The 13,993-nt window shown below is 43.5% G+C and overlaps 1 non-coding gene across 1 annotated transcript; it reads right to left on the reverse strand.

Moving 5' to 3' along the window:
* Positions 1-4,079: 4,079 nt before the first annotated feature.
* trnar-ucg (transfer RNA arginine (anticodon UCG)) lies at positions 4,080-4,152 on the reverse strand. Its single transcript has one exon. It is a non-coding gene; the product is annotated as a tRNA-Arg (tRNA).
* Positions 4,153-13,993: the final 9,841 nt, after the last annotated feature.

Consider the following 13,993-nt stretch of genomic DNA (forward strand, 5'->3'; position numbering starts at 1 on the left):
ATGCACAGAATATTGAATGTCTCTGATTCCACGGCTTGGAACTCGGATGACATGACCGTCTGCAGCACTGGTTATTTCCTTGTGTGAGGTAACTCCTGATGGAAAACATGTAACACTCTATTGCTCATTGAGAAATACATCCAAAATAGGAGCTCATAGCAGCATTTCTGTTGTCTTTCTGGTGCTGTCCCTGACATGCCCTGTGGCACTGCACTTATTCTGTGGTTCCTGAAGTTTCGGCACATGCTTCCACGATCGTATTATGGGCAATAATCTGCATTTTCGCTTCAATAACGGGGGTATGAAGCGGAGGTCCACCATTCTCTATTCTATTTTTCTCTTCTTATGCACAACTGCAATACAGTAAAGGATCAATTAGTATTGTAAGGGAATATACAGAGGCGTGTGAAATACCGAAGTTTTAATGACATTTATGCAATGGTTAGAGATTGCCTTGATTCAGGAAATAAGGATGTAAACTCTGTTTGGCTGGAGTTGAGAAACAGTGAGGAATGAACTCACAACCATGTGTAGTTTACAAGCCCACTCGCAGTAACCATAAAGCGAAATAAATCATACAAGGAAAAACAATTGTGTGTGAGTGACAAAAATGGCAATAGTCATGCGTGAACTTAACTTCCCATCTGAAACTCTCCGTTCCATTGTAAAAACGTTTGGAGAACCATAATCAAAAAAATCCCACATGTCCCATAAAACATCACGAAGGATATCTTGGTAATTGATTACTCTACTGGTGACTTAATTTTGCTATTTTCTTGGAAACCATCTCTTTAATTGTGAGCATCAGAAAAAGGCTTTTTATTTGCCAGCAAGAAATAAATATGTGATTAACCTTTGATCGTTTCATGTATAAGAACACTGAGACTCCTCTGCACCGCACTTCTTTTGCGTTTCTATCGAATTCAATAGTATTGTGCCTTTTTATTCATCCCAACAAAGTATATGACCTCGCATTCCCTACATGAAACTGCATCTGCCAAGAATACTCCAATTGTTGGAGGGAATCCTGAGGAACAGAATGTACATGTATTTGGAAAGACAAGGACTGATTCGGGATAGTTAACATGACTTTGTGCGTGGGAAATCATGTCTCACAAACTTGATTGAGTTTTTGAAGAAGTAACAAAGAAGATTGATGAGGGCAGAGTAGTAAATATGATCTATATGGACTTCAGTAAGGCGTTCAACAATGTTCCCCATGGGAGACTGATTGGCAAGATTAGATCTCATGTAACAGCAGTGGACCTAACACCGACCCTTGTGGTACGGCGCCAGTACCTGGACACCAAGAAGAACATGTTACATCAACTACAACAGTGTTTTCTATTGGCAAGCCAATTGCTGATCAAAGCTGCAAACTCTCCCACAATTCCATTCCTCCGCATTTTGCCTATTGTGGGGAACCTTATCGAACAACTTGCTGAAACCCATATACACCACATCAACCGGTTTACTGTCATCTACCTGTTTGGTCACTTTGTCAAAAAAGTCAATAAGATTCGTTAGGCAAGGCCTACCCATCACAAAACCTGTCCCTCATCAGATTATTCTTTTCTATCTGGTCATAAATCCTATCTATAATAACCTTCTCCAACACGTTACCAACAACTGCAGTGAGACTCACTGGTCTGTAATTACCAGGGTTATCTCTAAGACACTTTTTGAACAAGGAAACAACATATGCTATATTCCATTCCACAGGCACTATTCCTGTAGACAACGATGATTTGACGATCAATGCCAAACGCTCATCAATCTCTTCCCTTGCTTACCAGAGGATCCGAGGCACAACCCTGATCCTAACTGCAAACAACTTCTCATGTCTCCTCCTGGCTCTGCACAGCTCTCTTTTTAGGTCTTTCCTGATATCGTTAGAACCCTCGAGCGCTATGAGTTTTCACATTTTTTCCTAACATAAGACGTTTGTTCTTCTTGACCAGGAATTCCACTTCCTTAGTAAACCATGGCTCACGCATTCTCTATCTTCCTCCCTGCCTGACAGGTACACACACAGGAGCTTTTCCTTGAATAACATTTTTCCAACTGCCAACTGACAATATTTTCACAGTATCTCTTCACAATCCTCTGGCTTGCACCATGTCCAGGGATGAGAAATCCCGATTGGTGGAGAGATTCCCGACGCTGGTGAGTTTCACTTTGGAACAAAGATGGTTAAGTGGCGATTTCCTGCGGTTGTTTGTAATGATGGGAGAGGGAGCGGTGGGGAATGAGCAATTTGACGAGCAGGAGGAAGTGTTGCCACTGACCCGAGTCCGTGAACAGAGGACAGGGATTAAAGGAATCTAATGAAAAGCAGCACTTCTGCTCAGGACGTTCAATAACAGCTGCAGAAACCCGATGTGTCTAGCAGTGTATCTGGAAAGAGAAACAGAGATAATGTTTTAAATATGGAAAATTTCTGATGAAGAACGCGAGTTTCCCAAGTCTAATCCAATTTCCGGCCTGGTTTGCAAAATAGGTTTTCTGAACTTTGAGCGAAAATTGTTCCAGCAGGAAAACATTCATTACGTACGTGAACAGGATTCGAACCTACGTGGGGAGCACCCAATAGGTTTTTAATCCATCGCCTTAACCACTCAGCCATGACTACAGACCGAGCAGTTGGGTTGAGCATTGACCCAATCAGCCGTGATCTCATTGAAAGCTCTCGCTGACTTGATGAGCTAAATGCTTCCATCTCCTTTCATACATTTGCTGTCATTTGTAAGGTGCGAGACACCAATGTAAAAGAAGAAAAGCACAAAGTTAGGAAATGATATTTGCAAATAAACTGAGTCAAAATTATTTATTGACAGGAAAGTCACACTTGGCAATTTGCTAGATCTCTTTGCGAAAAAGACCAGCAGAGGTAAGCAAGGGAGCTATTGATCTGAGTATTCTTGGACCTGAAGCAAACAAAGGTTAGTGACATATTCATTTCTTTTTCTGGCGAACGAAGTGTTCTTTCCTGATGGTTACAATGAAAGAGACGGTTCCCAATAAAAGACAGAGATTAAGTCGCATCCAGATATATTTCAATGAGACACGATTCATTTTCAGTCCCTAATTACCCCAGAGATGGAGGGGGTGAGCTACTTTTCTTCACTCTTCAACTCCTCAGCACGGAGGTACAGACATGAAACCGCTAGAGATGGAGTTCTTGAATTGGGAACCAGCGACACTGAAGGAACTTGGCAAAAGTGAGGACTGCAGATGCTGGAAACCAGATTTTAGATCAGAGTGATGCTGGAAAAGCACAGCAGGTCAGGTCGCATCCGAAGAGCAGGCAAGTCGACCTTTCTATTGCCAGTCCTGCTGCGTTCCGCAAACAATTTTCGTTTTTGGCTCAGATTTCCAGAAACTGCAGCTATTTATTTTATGTTAACCTTCATAATGTTTTGGACAAAACCAATGACCTGCCAGCATCGGAAAATCGGCAGAAGGACTGGTACACCGATATGTTTGCTGAACAATACAACCATTTCATGAGCGGGAATACGATCCGGGCCACGGTGCTGAGAGTACCGAATCCTCACAAGTAAATAACAAGACAAGGCGATAGATACTATGGTATTTGGTGTAAATAAAACACACTTTCTGAACATTTCCGTTGTAGATTATTTTCAACGTGTCTTCGAAGATTTACAAAGTGGGAAAAGGCCATTCCGTTCGTGTGCATTGCGGCTAATCAGAGAGCCATCTATTCTAGTCGCAGTTTCCAACTTTGGCTCAAAGTCTCGTGTGTTCTAATGTTTCCAAGGCAAATGTCAATGAGGTTATCCTATGTTCTTAAATGGCACAATAACGGGGCAGAAGTATGACACTTCCACAGCGAATTGTAACTCTTTTGAGGAACTCATGCTCATTTTCACCCACAGAGGGAGACACACAGTAAGATACCCCCAAACCGACGGCGGTGTCCGTTGTGGAGAGCTGGAATTTGAAATGGACAATAGGACAAATGCAAGTTTTAAATGCGGAAGCACAGAGGCGACGTACCTCCAGGACTTCACAAGGGAGCGTCAACGTAGACCACGGTTAAAGCAAAACATTCCCCTCGAGCCAGGTAGGACTCGAACCTACAATCTTCTAATCCGAAGTCAGACACGTTATCCATTACGCCACTGGCCCAAGAGACCAGCCAACCTGTGGCAGAATGTCTATATGTAATGCCATGGACTTTCACGGAATCAAAATTAAAAAGGTGAACAAGCAGCGAAGATAATCACCAACATTGCTTCACTTCGAAGTTTCCAATTTGTGAAGCTGTGCCTTTCACTGGCAAAGGAGAAACATTTGTCCTCAGCTGCCTGCTTCAGGGTCGCGTCCTTCTCTGCTGCAAGTTTCCATCGTTTTATTCACAGTCACGACGCGATTTCATGATCCACTCCAGTGAAAAAGTGTCATGGTGTCGTCCAAGCAAGACCCTGCAGATACTCAGCGAGAGACATCGGTCATTTCGAGCTCTGGATGTGGAATTAGACGAGATGCGTGACACCTTTTATTGGCGCCGCCACTTCACTGCAAATTAACGGCTCAAAACGAGCCGTTGTTAGCATCAGCTTGATATGTACCTTCCTGCAGTGCATTTGCTAAACAACATCAGATAGATCCCATCCGGCCCAGCTGACGTATCTGTTTTCACACTCTGCAGTATTTCTAATATCTCTTCCTTGTGAACCTCAATCTCTTCTAGTCTAGACGCAAGTATCTCTGTACCTTCCTCGTCAACATTTTCATTTTGTATAGCGAACAGTGCTTCCCCTATCTCCTCTTACTCCACACACAACTTCCCACTATTATCCTTGATTGCCCCAAATTTAACTCTCGTCATTCTTTTATTCATGATATACCTATGGAAAGCCTTAGGGTTAACCCTGAACCTATCTGCCAACAACTTCTCATGTCTCCCCCGGCTCTTCTCAGCTCTCTTTTTAGGTCTTTCCTGATATCGTTGGAACCCTCGAGCGCTCTAACTGAGTTTGCACATACTGTCCTAACATAAGACTTCTTGTTCTTCTTGCCCAGGGATTCCACTTCCTGAGCAAACCACGGCTCACGCGTTCTATATCGTCATCCCTGCCTGACAGGTACATACTTATCTAGGACACACAGGAGCTTTTCCTTGAATAATCTCCACATTTTAATGTGCTCACCCCCTGCAGTTTCCTACCACATTCTACGCTTCCTAAATCGTACATCATTGCATCGTAATTTCCCCTCCACCAGCTGAACCTTTTGCTCCGTGGAGTACACCTATCCCTTTCAATCACGAAAGTAAACCTGAGAGAATTGTGATCGCTGTCTACAAAGTGCTCACTTACTTCCGAATCTAAAACCTGGCCAGGCTCGCTACCCAGTACTAAATCGAAAGTGACTTCGTCCCTTGAAGGCATGTCGACATACTGTCAGGAAGCCCTCCTGCACACACTGGGCAAAGACTAACCCAACTATAGTACTCGTACTGTAGTGGTCCCAGTCAACATTTGGATTTTGTCTTGAGTGTTCCAGAATTTTTCATTGTCCCAGAGTCCAGATGAAGTTTGCATTCCTCACGTCCTTGAGCGAGAATTCTTTCAATGTCTCAGATCAGTTCCTGTCCCGAGAACATCAGAGTTAATGTCCCGTCCTCTACTCGGTCCGACAGTTCACACTTCTTCATCCTCCTCTGATTCCATTTCCCAAAGAGTTTCTCAAGATTTCCAAAGCTGCAGCCTAAATTATATGGTTTGCTTCTTAAACATTTTTCCAACTGCCAACTGACAATATTTTCACAGTATCTCTTCACAATCCTCTGGCTTGCACCATGTCCAGGGATGAGAAGTCCCGTTTGGTGGAGAGATTCCCGAGGCTGGTGAGTTTCACTTTGGAACAAAGATGGTTAAGTGACAATTTCCTGCGGTTGTTTCTAATGATGGGAGAGGGAGCGGTGTGGAATGAGCACTTTGACGAGCAGGAGGAAGTGTTGCCACTGACCCGAGTGAGAGAACAGAGGACAGGGATAAAAGGAATCTAATGAAAAGCAGCACTTCTGCTTAGGACGTTCAAGAACAACTGCAGAAACCCGATGTGACGAGCAGTGTATCTGGAAAGAGAAACAGAGATAATGTTTTGAATATGGAACATTTCTGATGAAGAACTCGAGTTTCCCGAGTCTAATCAAATTACTGGCCTGGTTTTCTGAACTTTGAGCGTAAATTGTTCCAGCAGGAAAGCATTCATAACGTATGCCAGTAGGATTCGAACTTACGTCGGCAAACCCCAATGGATTTTTAATCCATTGCCTTAACCACTCGGGCATGACAACAGACCGCTGACTAGGTTTGAGCATTGACCAAATTAGCCGTGATCTCATTGAAAGCTGTCGTTGAATGGATGAGCTCAATGCTTCCATCTCTTTTCATACCTTTGCTGTCATTTGTAAGGTGCGAGATGAAATTGCAAAAGAACAAAAGCACAAAGTTAGGAAAATATATTTTCAGCCAAACTGAGTCAAAATTATTTATTGAAAGGAAAATCACACTTGGTAATTTGCTAGATCTCTTTGCGAACATGACCAGTAGAGGTAAGCAAGGGAGCTATTGATCTGAGTATTCTTGGACCTGAAGCAAACAAAGGTTAGTGACATATTCATTTCTTTTTCTGGCGAACGAAATGTTCTTTCCTGATGGTTACTATGAAAGAGATGGTTCCCAATAAAAGACAGAGATTAATCAGAGAGCCATGTATTCTCGTCACAGTTTCCAACTTTGGCCTAAAGTTTGTTCATGGTGTCATGCAGAAACTCAACGAGTTCCCACAGACATTTTTTGTGTTTCCAGAATGATTTGCCACATTTAAGGCAAATTCAATGGCTTCCGAATGGGTATATAGACTGGAAGGGTTCGGAGAGATAAGGAACACAGTTTGGCAAATATGGTTCAATTAATTTCGGTTATCTGTTCAGCAGGGACAGGTTCGAAAGTAGGGTCTCTTTCCACGCTTGGCAAGTTTGATGTGCTCCAGGACCTGTCACCAGTTTTAATGGATCATTTGCAAATAGAATGCACTCTGTTTGTTACGCAGTCAGCGCGTTTGCCTGTATTTCTGGAGGGTGGATGGGACGAGCTGATCCAGCGATGGAGGACTTTCCGGACTTTTGCTGCCAATGTCCATTCGTTTGTCACCTTCCCAACTTTGCCATCAAAGAGTTTGGCTGAAGAATAATACCGCACGGATAATGTTACCCCCCTCAGCTCTCCAACGAATCCAGAAATTGGCAGCTCTTCATGTGGAACAGAAGCAAAACAGAAAGGGTGGACCTTTGCCAGACACACCGAAGCATGCATGCAGCCTTTGATGCAGAGCAAGCCGATTACGTCATGAACTGCTCAGAGAAATGGCAGCGAGGCCATTCAGGACAAACTGGAGATTTAGTGCATTGCCAAGTCACAGGAAGAGCTCAACAAACATAAAACAAAACGGAACAGCAATAACCCATGAAAAATTAAGTTTACCAATTGCACTCGTGATGAAATTGGGTCAACAATGCGCTGATGACTCCATCTGATCGAGAGGACCAATCACCGGCCCCCTTTACCAAGACAGTAATGAAGGAAATGAGAGAAATACAAAAAACATTTCTCATCACGATTGCCAAACATTTCGCCACTGCAACAACAAAAACGGCGAGCAGATACAATGCAGAATCTGGTTTCATATCAGCAATGAAATTGTAATCTCCATTCACTTTCAGTGAAAACGGTGAACAAAGGAAATTGTCTGAAATATGAATACCCAGCGCAGGCTACTTGGTTCCCCGATTATACTGCTGCACAGACGTTCATATTTAAAGGTACCTTTCAAAGAGAGTGTTTGTGGCTGTCCATATGACAATGGAAATTGTTGCCCTCGCTCTCACTGCCATTATTGATCGTGTTGGGTTTGGCATCCTTACCTTGCACGCGGGAGTTCAGTGTACAATTCTCTGCTGTGAAAAATCGGAGTGCTTTGGAGCAGAAAGATGCGAAGCTCGTGTGCTTCATGGAGATGTTGTTGGAATGTTTTGCGGTGCTGGGAAGTGGGATCCTCACAGTTCTGTGTAACATCCTCAGGGTTGCAGAGCCTGTTGTGAAGTCTACTGTCCTGTGGCGTTTGGAATTGATTTAGTTTCATTGCCGCTGGGTCCGGTTTTTGGTGTTGCAGATTGGATCCTGATCAATGTGCTTATTGATTGAATCCATGGATGGGTGCCCTGCTTCTAGAAAATCTCTGGCTGCCTTCTGATTCCCATGTTCTATTACTGTTGTGCTGCTCTAGAGGATGCTTGCTGTCTGTACGTATAGCTACGCGGGACAGCTGGCCGTGGCAATTAGTGACGGCTACACAAATTCTTTGCCAAGAATATGTATCCCACAACTGCATTCCCAGATGTCTGGCACACTAAATTGTCAACTAGGATATGCCATAAAGCAATTGAAACACCATGCTTCCCTTTATTAAAATAAATTTCTGGAAACTGATAGACAGACTCCTCTGAACACACGGATTTAGGACAGGACATAAACCAACAGCCTCGCTGAGGGAAAGCTCACCGGAAAACAATATCCAATGCCCATCTTGTGCAGGACAAATGCGTTTGTCAAGATTCCACGCAGGGACAACACGAAACACTATATCGGAGAAACAGCCAGACAACCAGCGAGCTGCAATCATGAACTTCAGCCAGCCGGGATACGCCACGGGCAGATGTTCTTGGAGTTGTATGTCGGGCATTGAGTGTTTCTGATTCAGGGGCTTGGACCGTCTGCAGCACTGGTTAATTCCTTGTGTTGTAACTATTGTTGGAACATATGTAAAACTCGATTGCTCATTGAGATGTACATCCAAAATATTAGCCGAGAGAAGGAATTTGGTGGTTTTTCTGGTGCTGTTCCTGTCATGCCCTCAGGAACTGGACTTATTGTGTGCTTCCTGACGGTTCGGTGCATGCTTCCGTGATCGTACTTTGGACAGAAACCTGCGTTTTAGCTTCAATAACGTGTGTTTGCAAACCTGGTACACCTCCCTGTATTTTGTTATCTCTTATTGTGTGCAATTGCAACACGGCAAATTATTAATTTACATTGGAAGGTGACAAACGGAGGCGTGTGAAATGCCAAGGTATTAGTGACATTTATCAATTGGTTGCATATTACTTTGATTCAGGAGATAAGGATGTAAAACGTGTTTGTGTAGAAATGAGGACCAGTGAGGAAAGAAGTCATCCACAGGTGTAGTTTACAAGTGCACTCGCAGTAACCACTACGTACAAGAAAAAAATACTACATGTGAGTGAAAAAAGATGGCAATAGTTACGGGTGATCTTAGTTTCCCATCTCCCACTCACGGTTCAATGGTAAAAAAAAGTTTTGGATGACAATAATCAATAAATCATATCTGTCCCAGAGAACAACGCGAGCCATATTTTGGTCATCGATTAGTTTACAGCTGACTTAGTATCTGTCTTTTCTTCGAAACCATCTCCTTTGTTGTGACGATCAGGAAATATATTACTTTTGACATAAAGAAAATGAAGATTATGTCACTAATCTTTGTTTGTTTCATGCCCAAGTACAATCAGACGACCTTGATCAACTCTGCTAGTCATGCTAGCAAAGAAATCTGGAAACATGCCAAGTGTGATTTTTCGCTTAATAAATAATTTTGATTCAGTTTGACTGAAACCACCTCTCTTTAAAGTTGTGCTTTTCTTCTTTTAAAATGGTGTCCGGTATCTCCCAAATGACGGCAAAGATACGAGAAGAGATGGAAGCAATTTAGCCGATCAAGTCTGCGGCAACATTCAATGAGATCACGGCTGATTTGGTTAATTCTCAACCCCCGTTTTTATCCTCATCTCCGTGATGCTCCATGTCTGTCTACCACAGCCTTGAATACACCTCGCCTTCACAGTCCTCTGTTGTTAAGAAACCCACAGATTTGTTAACCTCTGAAAGAGTGAATATCCTCCTCATCATTTTCGTAAATGTTTGATCCCTTCAGCTGTGAGAACGCACTCTCGTCCCAATTTCTCGGGGGTGTACATCAGAGCAGAATAAGCCCCTGAAGGTAGGTCTGCACTCTCCAGTGCCGCTCCGTGTATTTGAAACATTTTCATATTTTGACCTCTGATTAAAAATAGTAGACCTAATTTGCACATCAGATTTGCCAGTGGTGAATTTTTTCAAGAAGACTTCAATGAGCGTAATTCTATTGGCAGTGAATAGGGCTAGACAAATTAGATTACTTACAGTGGGGAAAAAGGCCCTTCGGGCCAACAAGTCCACACCGCCGCACCGAAGCACAACCCACCCTTACCCCTACATTTACCCCTTACTTAATACTACGGGCAATTTAGCATGGCCAATTCGCCTGACCTGACCTGCACATCTTTGGACTGTGGGAGGAAACCGGAGCACCCGGAGGAAACACACACAGACACAGGGAGAGCGTGCAAACTCCACACAGTCAGTCGCCTGAGGTGGCAATTGAACGCGGGTCTTTGGCGCTGTCAGCCAGCAGTGTTAACCTCTGTGCCACCGTGCCGCATAATGCAAGGACATTTTTCTTTCGCGATCCAGTGCTGTGTTTATTCACCTCTCTGTGCATGAAAATGGATCCTACCCATCCACTTTATCTCTCATCAATATGTGTGCAATTCAAATTGATGCAGCCATAACTACACACGCGCAATGCTGTCTTCGTATGTCTTATGTAATGGAAAGTTCCAACCTGAAACACCAGGATTTGGCTTTTCTTGGCACCCCAGCATCGTCCTCCTTTCGAAAGCAAGAGAGTCTGACAGCGAATACTGGGGTACCAGGAAAAGCCAAATCCTGGTGTTTCAGGTTGGAACTTTCCATTACATGAGACATACTAAGACAGCATTGCACGCGTGTAGTCATGGCCGCGTGATACAGGTGATGGATTAGAAATCCATTGGGGCTTCCCTCCGCAGGTTCGACTTCTGCTGGTTCAGTTTTCAGTGATGTCGTGCTGGACGAGTTTTCACTCACAGTTCAGAAATCTCGTCTCAACAAACAAGACCAGTCAGTTTATTAGACTTAGCAAACTCAAGTTATTAATCAAAAATGCAACACACTTAAAACATTATCTCCGTTTCTCTTTTCACAGTTACTGCCAGACCCATCGAGATTTTGCAGTATTCTTTGAATGTACTGTGCTGAAGTGCTGCTTTTGAATAGATTCCTTTTACCGCAGTCTTCCGTTCACTAACTCTGGTCAGTGGCAACACTTGCCTCCGCTCGTCGAAGAGCCAATCCCCACCACTAATTTGCGGCACAAAATAGCCGCAGGAAATTGCTGACAAACCATCTTTGCTCCAAAGCGAAACTCACCAACATCGGGAATTGGTCCACACAGCGGGATTTCTCATCCCTGGACATGGTGAAATACCGACGATTGTGAACAGATTTTGGGAAAATATTGTCACTTGTCAGGTGAAAAAATGTTAAGAAGGCAAAACACGTCACCCAGTCTCCATCTTTGTGAATCTTCAGAAACACTTTGGGAAAAGGACTCAGAGGAGAATGAAGAAGGGTGAATTGTCAGACTGATCGGAAACAGTTAGGACAACTACCCGTTCTTTAAGTGGATGGGACATTGATTCTGATGTTCTCAGGACAAGAACTGATTGGAGACATTGAAGTAATTCTCGGTCCTGTACATGAGCAATACAAATCTTATATGGATACTGGGACAATGAAAATACTCGATACCACACAAGATACTGAGAGGTTCGAAGAGAGATGTTCCCGATTGGAGCAGAGCTGGTTCCCAATGACATGGGTGTGTCTGTCGTGGATGGGATCAGACTGTTCCCATGTCGCCATTATGAATGTCCCAGTCCTTATTTCGGAAAAGTAAAACTGATAGAGGACAGTTGTCGTTCTGGGAATGGTAGCCTGAAGTGGGAGGTCAATCACAGACTGCTTTCGAGGATCGTCCAAGATGTTAGGTTGGAAGTATCAGCTTATTCGACGGTTAACTGAAATGATACTGGTTCAATAGCGCCAGGGCGACAGCGATTGATGTTCTTACTGCATCTGTTTTCTGTGCAGCACCGTTTCGTGTTTCTCATGGGGTCAGGAAAATGTTTTCCAGACAGAAACCTTTGGTATGACGAACGATAAGAAAACGTTTCTGCATTGCTTTAATGGTTAATGTAAAGAACTGTGAATTCTGGTAATCTGAAGCAAAAACAGAAACTGCTGTCGAAACTAACCAGTTTGGCAGTGCCTGTGGGAGATTACCGAGTTCTGATGAAGTTTTGAAATATTTGTCTCTGATTCTCTCTGAATAGACACTGTAAGATCTGCTGAGAATCTCTTGGTATTTCTGTTCGTGGTTTTAACTGAATGCCTATTCCATTTATAAGGATGATACAACCAAACCCACCACAAACCAAAATTAAGAAATAACACCTCAGCATCTCATTCCACCGCAAGCCCAAGGATAACTACACGATACTGCACTTCTCCAGCTTCCACCCTAAATATATTAAAGAAGCCATACCGTAAGGACAAGCGCTTCACCTGCACAGGAACCGCTCAGATGAGGAATAATGCGACAGACACCTAAAGACCAGGTTAAAGATGCACATGTTTATTTGAAATAACAAGATTTCGGACCAGAGCCCTTTCGTTAGGTGAAGTGGGAGGGAATAACACAGAACATCCTCATGATGATGGGGTACATGTTGAACTGATTGATCGCCAATTCCGGTGTGCCACAGTGAACATCTGCTGTGAACTCGTCAGAAGAGAGATAGAGGATGCGACTAATAGAGTATCTTTCATCGTCAGTACTTTCCTGGAGTTCAGCACGTTCTTCACAGGATTCAGCATGTCACCGATGATGATGAGCATCTCACTAAGAACATCCCCATGGCTTCAATTCTCACCTTCAAACACACAGCAAAATTATAACATACGACCGTTTACAGTAAACTACTCAGCCTTCACATAGCATTAACCACAACACCACAGCACCATGCTTTCGCAAACTTTGCAAGACATGGACACTACCATCACCCGTTGGTACACCACCCACCACGTACACGACAGATACTCATGTGACTCAGGCAATGTTGTTTGTCACATATGCAGCAGGCAATGATACCACAAGATACCACAAGATACTCAGTAATAGTATATTGGCGAGACCATGCAGATGGTGTGCCAATGGATGAATGGTAACGGCATAACAATTGCCAGACAGGATTATTCACACCCAGTGGGGAAGAGTTCAGCAATTAAGGACATTTGGTTTTCAATCTTCGACTAAATGTCGGCCAAGGCGGCTTTCGAGATACACAACAACGCAAAATCGCCAAACAGAATTGGATCGCCAACTGCCTTAGTTGTGGTGATGGCATCAACCATGATATTCGGTTAATGTCACACCACATGTGACCCACCACACTGTTCTGTATCTGTGAAAGCTTCCTTAATTGTTCTGTTTTCACACCATCACCGTGACAAGTTGTTATTGTCTCTCTACTTTAATCACTTTGTTCAATATTGGCTAACTGATAATTTTGGTCAGACTCGCGGCATGCGACTCTAGCCAAATGAAAATCAGAAGAACTGGGAATGCTGTAAACCAGGAGCAAGGGCAAGGGTTACTGGGCGGGGTGGGGGAACGGGACTGGGACATCGTGTCGGAGGGGGAAGGTGTTTCGCTGGTCTGGGAACATCTGTGGAGGAACATGAGAGTTAATATTTCGGAACTGGTGATCCTTCCTCTGGTGTTTTTGTTGTGGAGCGGTTTTCCAGTTGCTTCTGTTTCTGTTCCATGTCATTCCAGTGCCTTGATTTGTCTCCAGTACGACTTTATTTTAATGGTTTGTAATTATCTCTCTGCCTCACTTTGTTGGATCATAGGTCAACCATTCTGTTGGCACTCAGTTATTGACACATTACTCACACTG

The sequence above is a fragment of the Chiloscyllium plagiosum genome, unplaced genomic scaffold (genome assembly GCF_037043375.1).
Source record: "Chiloscyllium plagiosum isolate Xiang-an unplaced genomic scaffold, Cpla_swu_hap1 HiC_scaffold_48, whole genome shotgun sequence".
NCBI lineage: Eukaryota > Metazoa > Chordata > Chondrichthyes > Orectolobiformes > Hemiscylliidae > Chiloscyllium > Chiloscyllium plagiosum.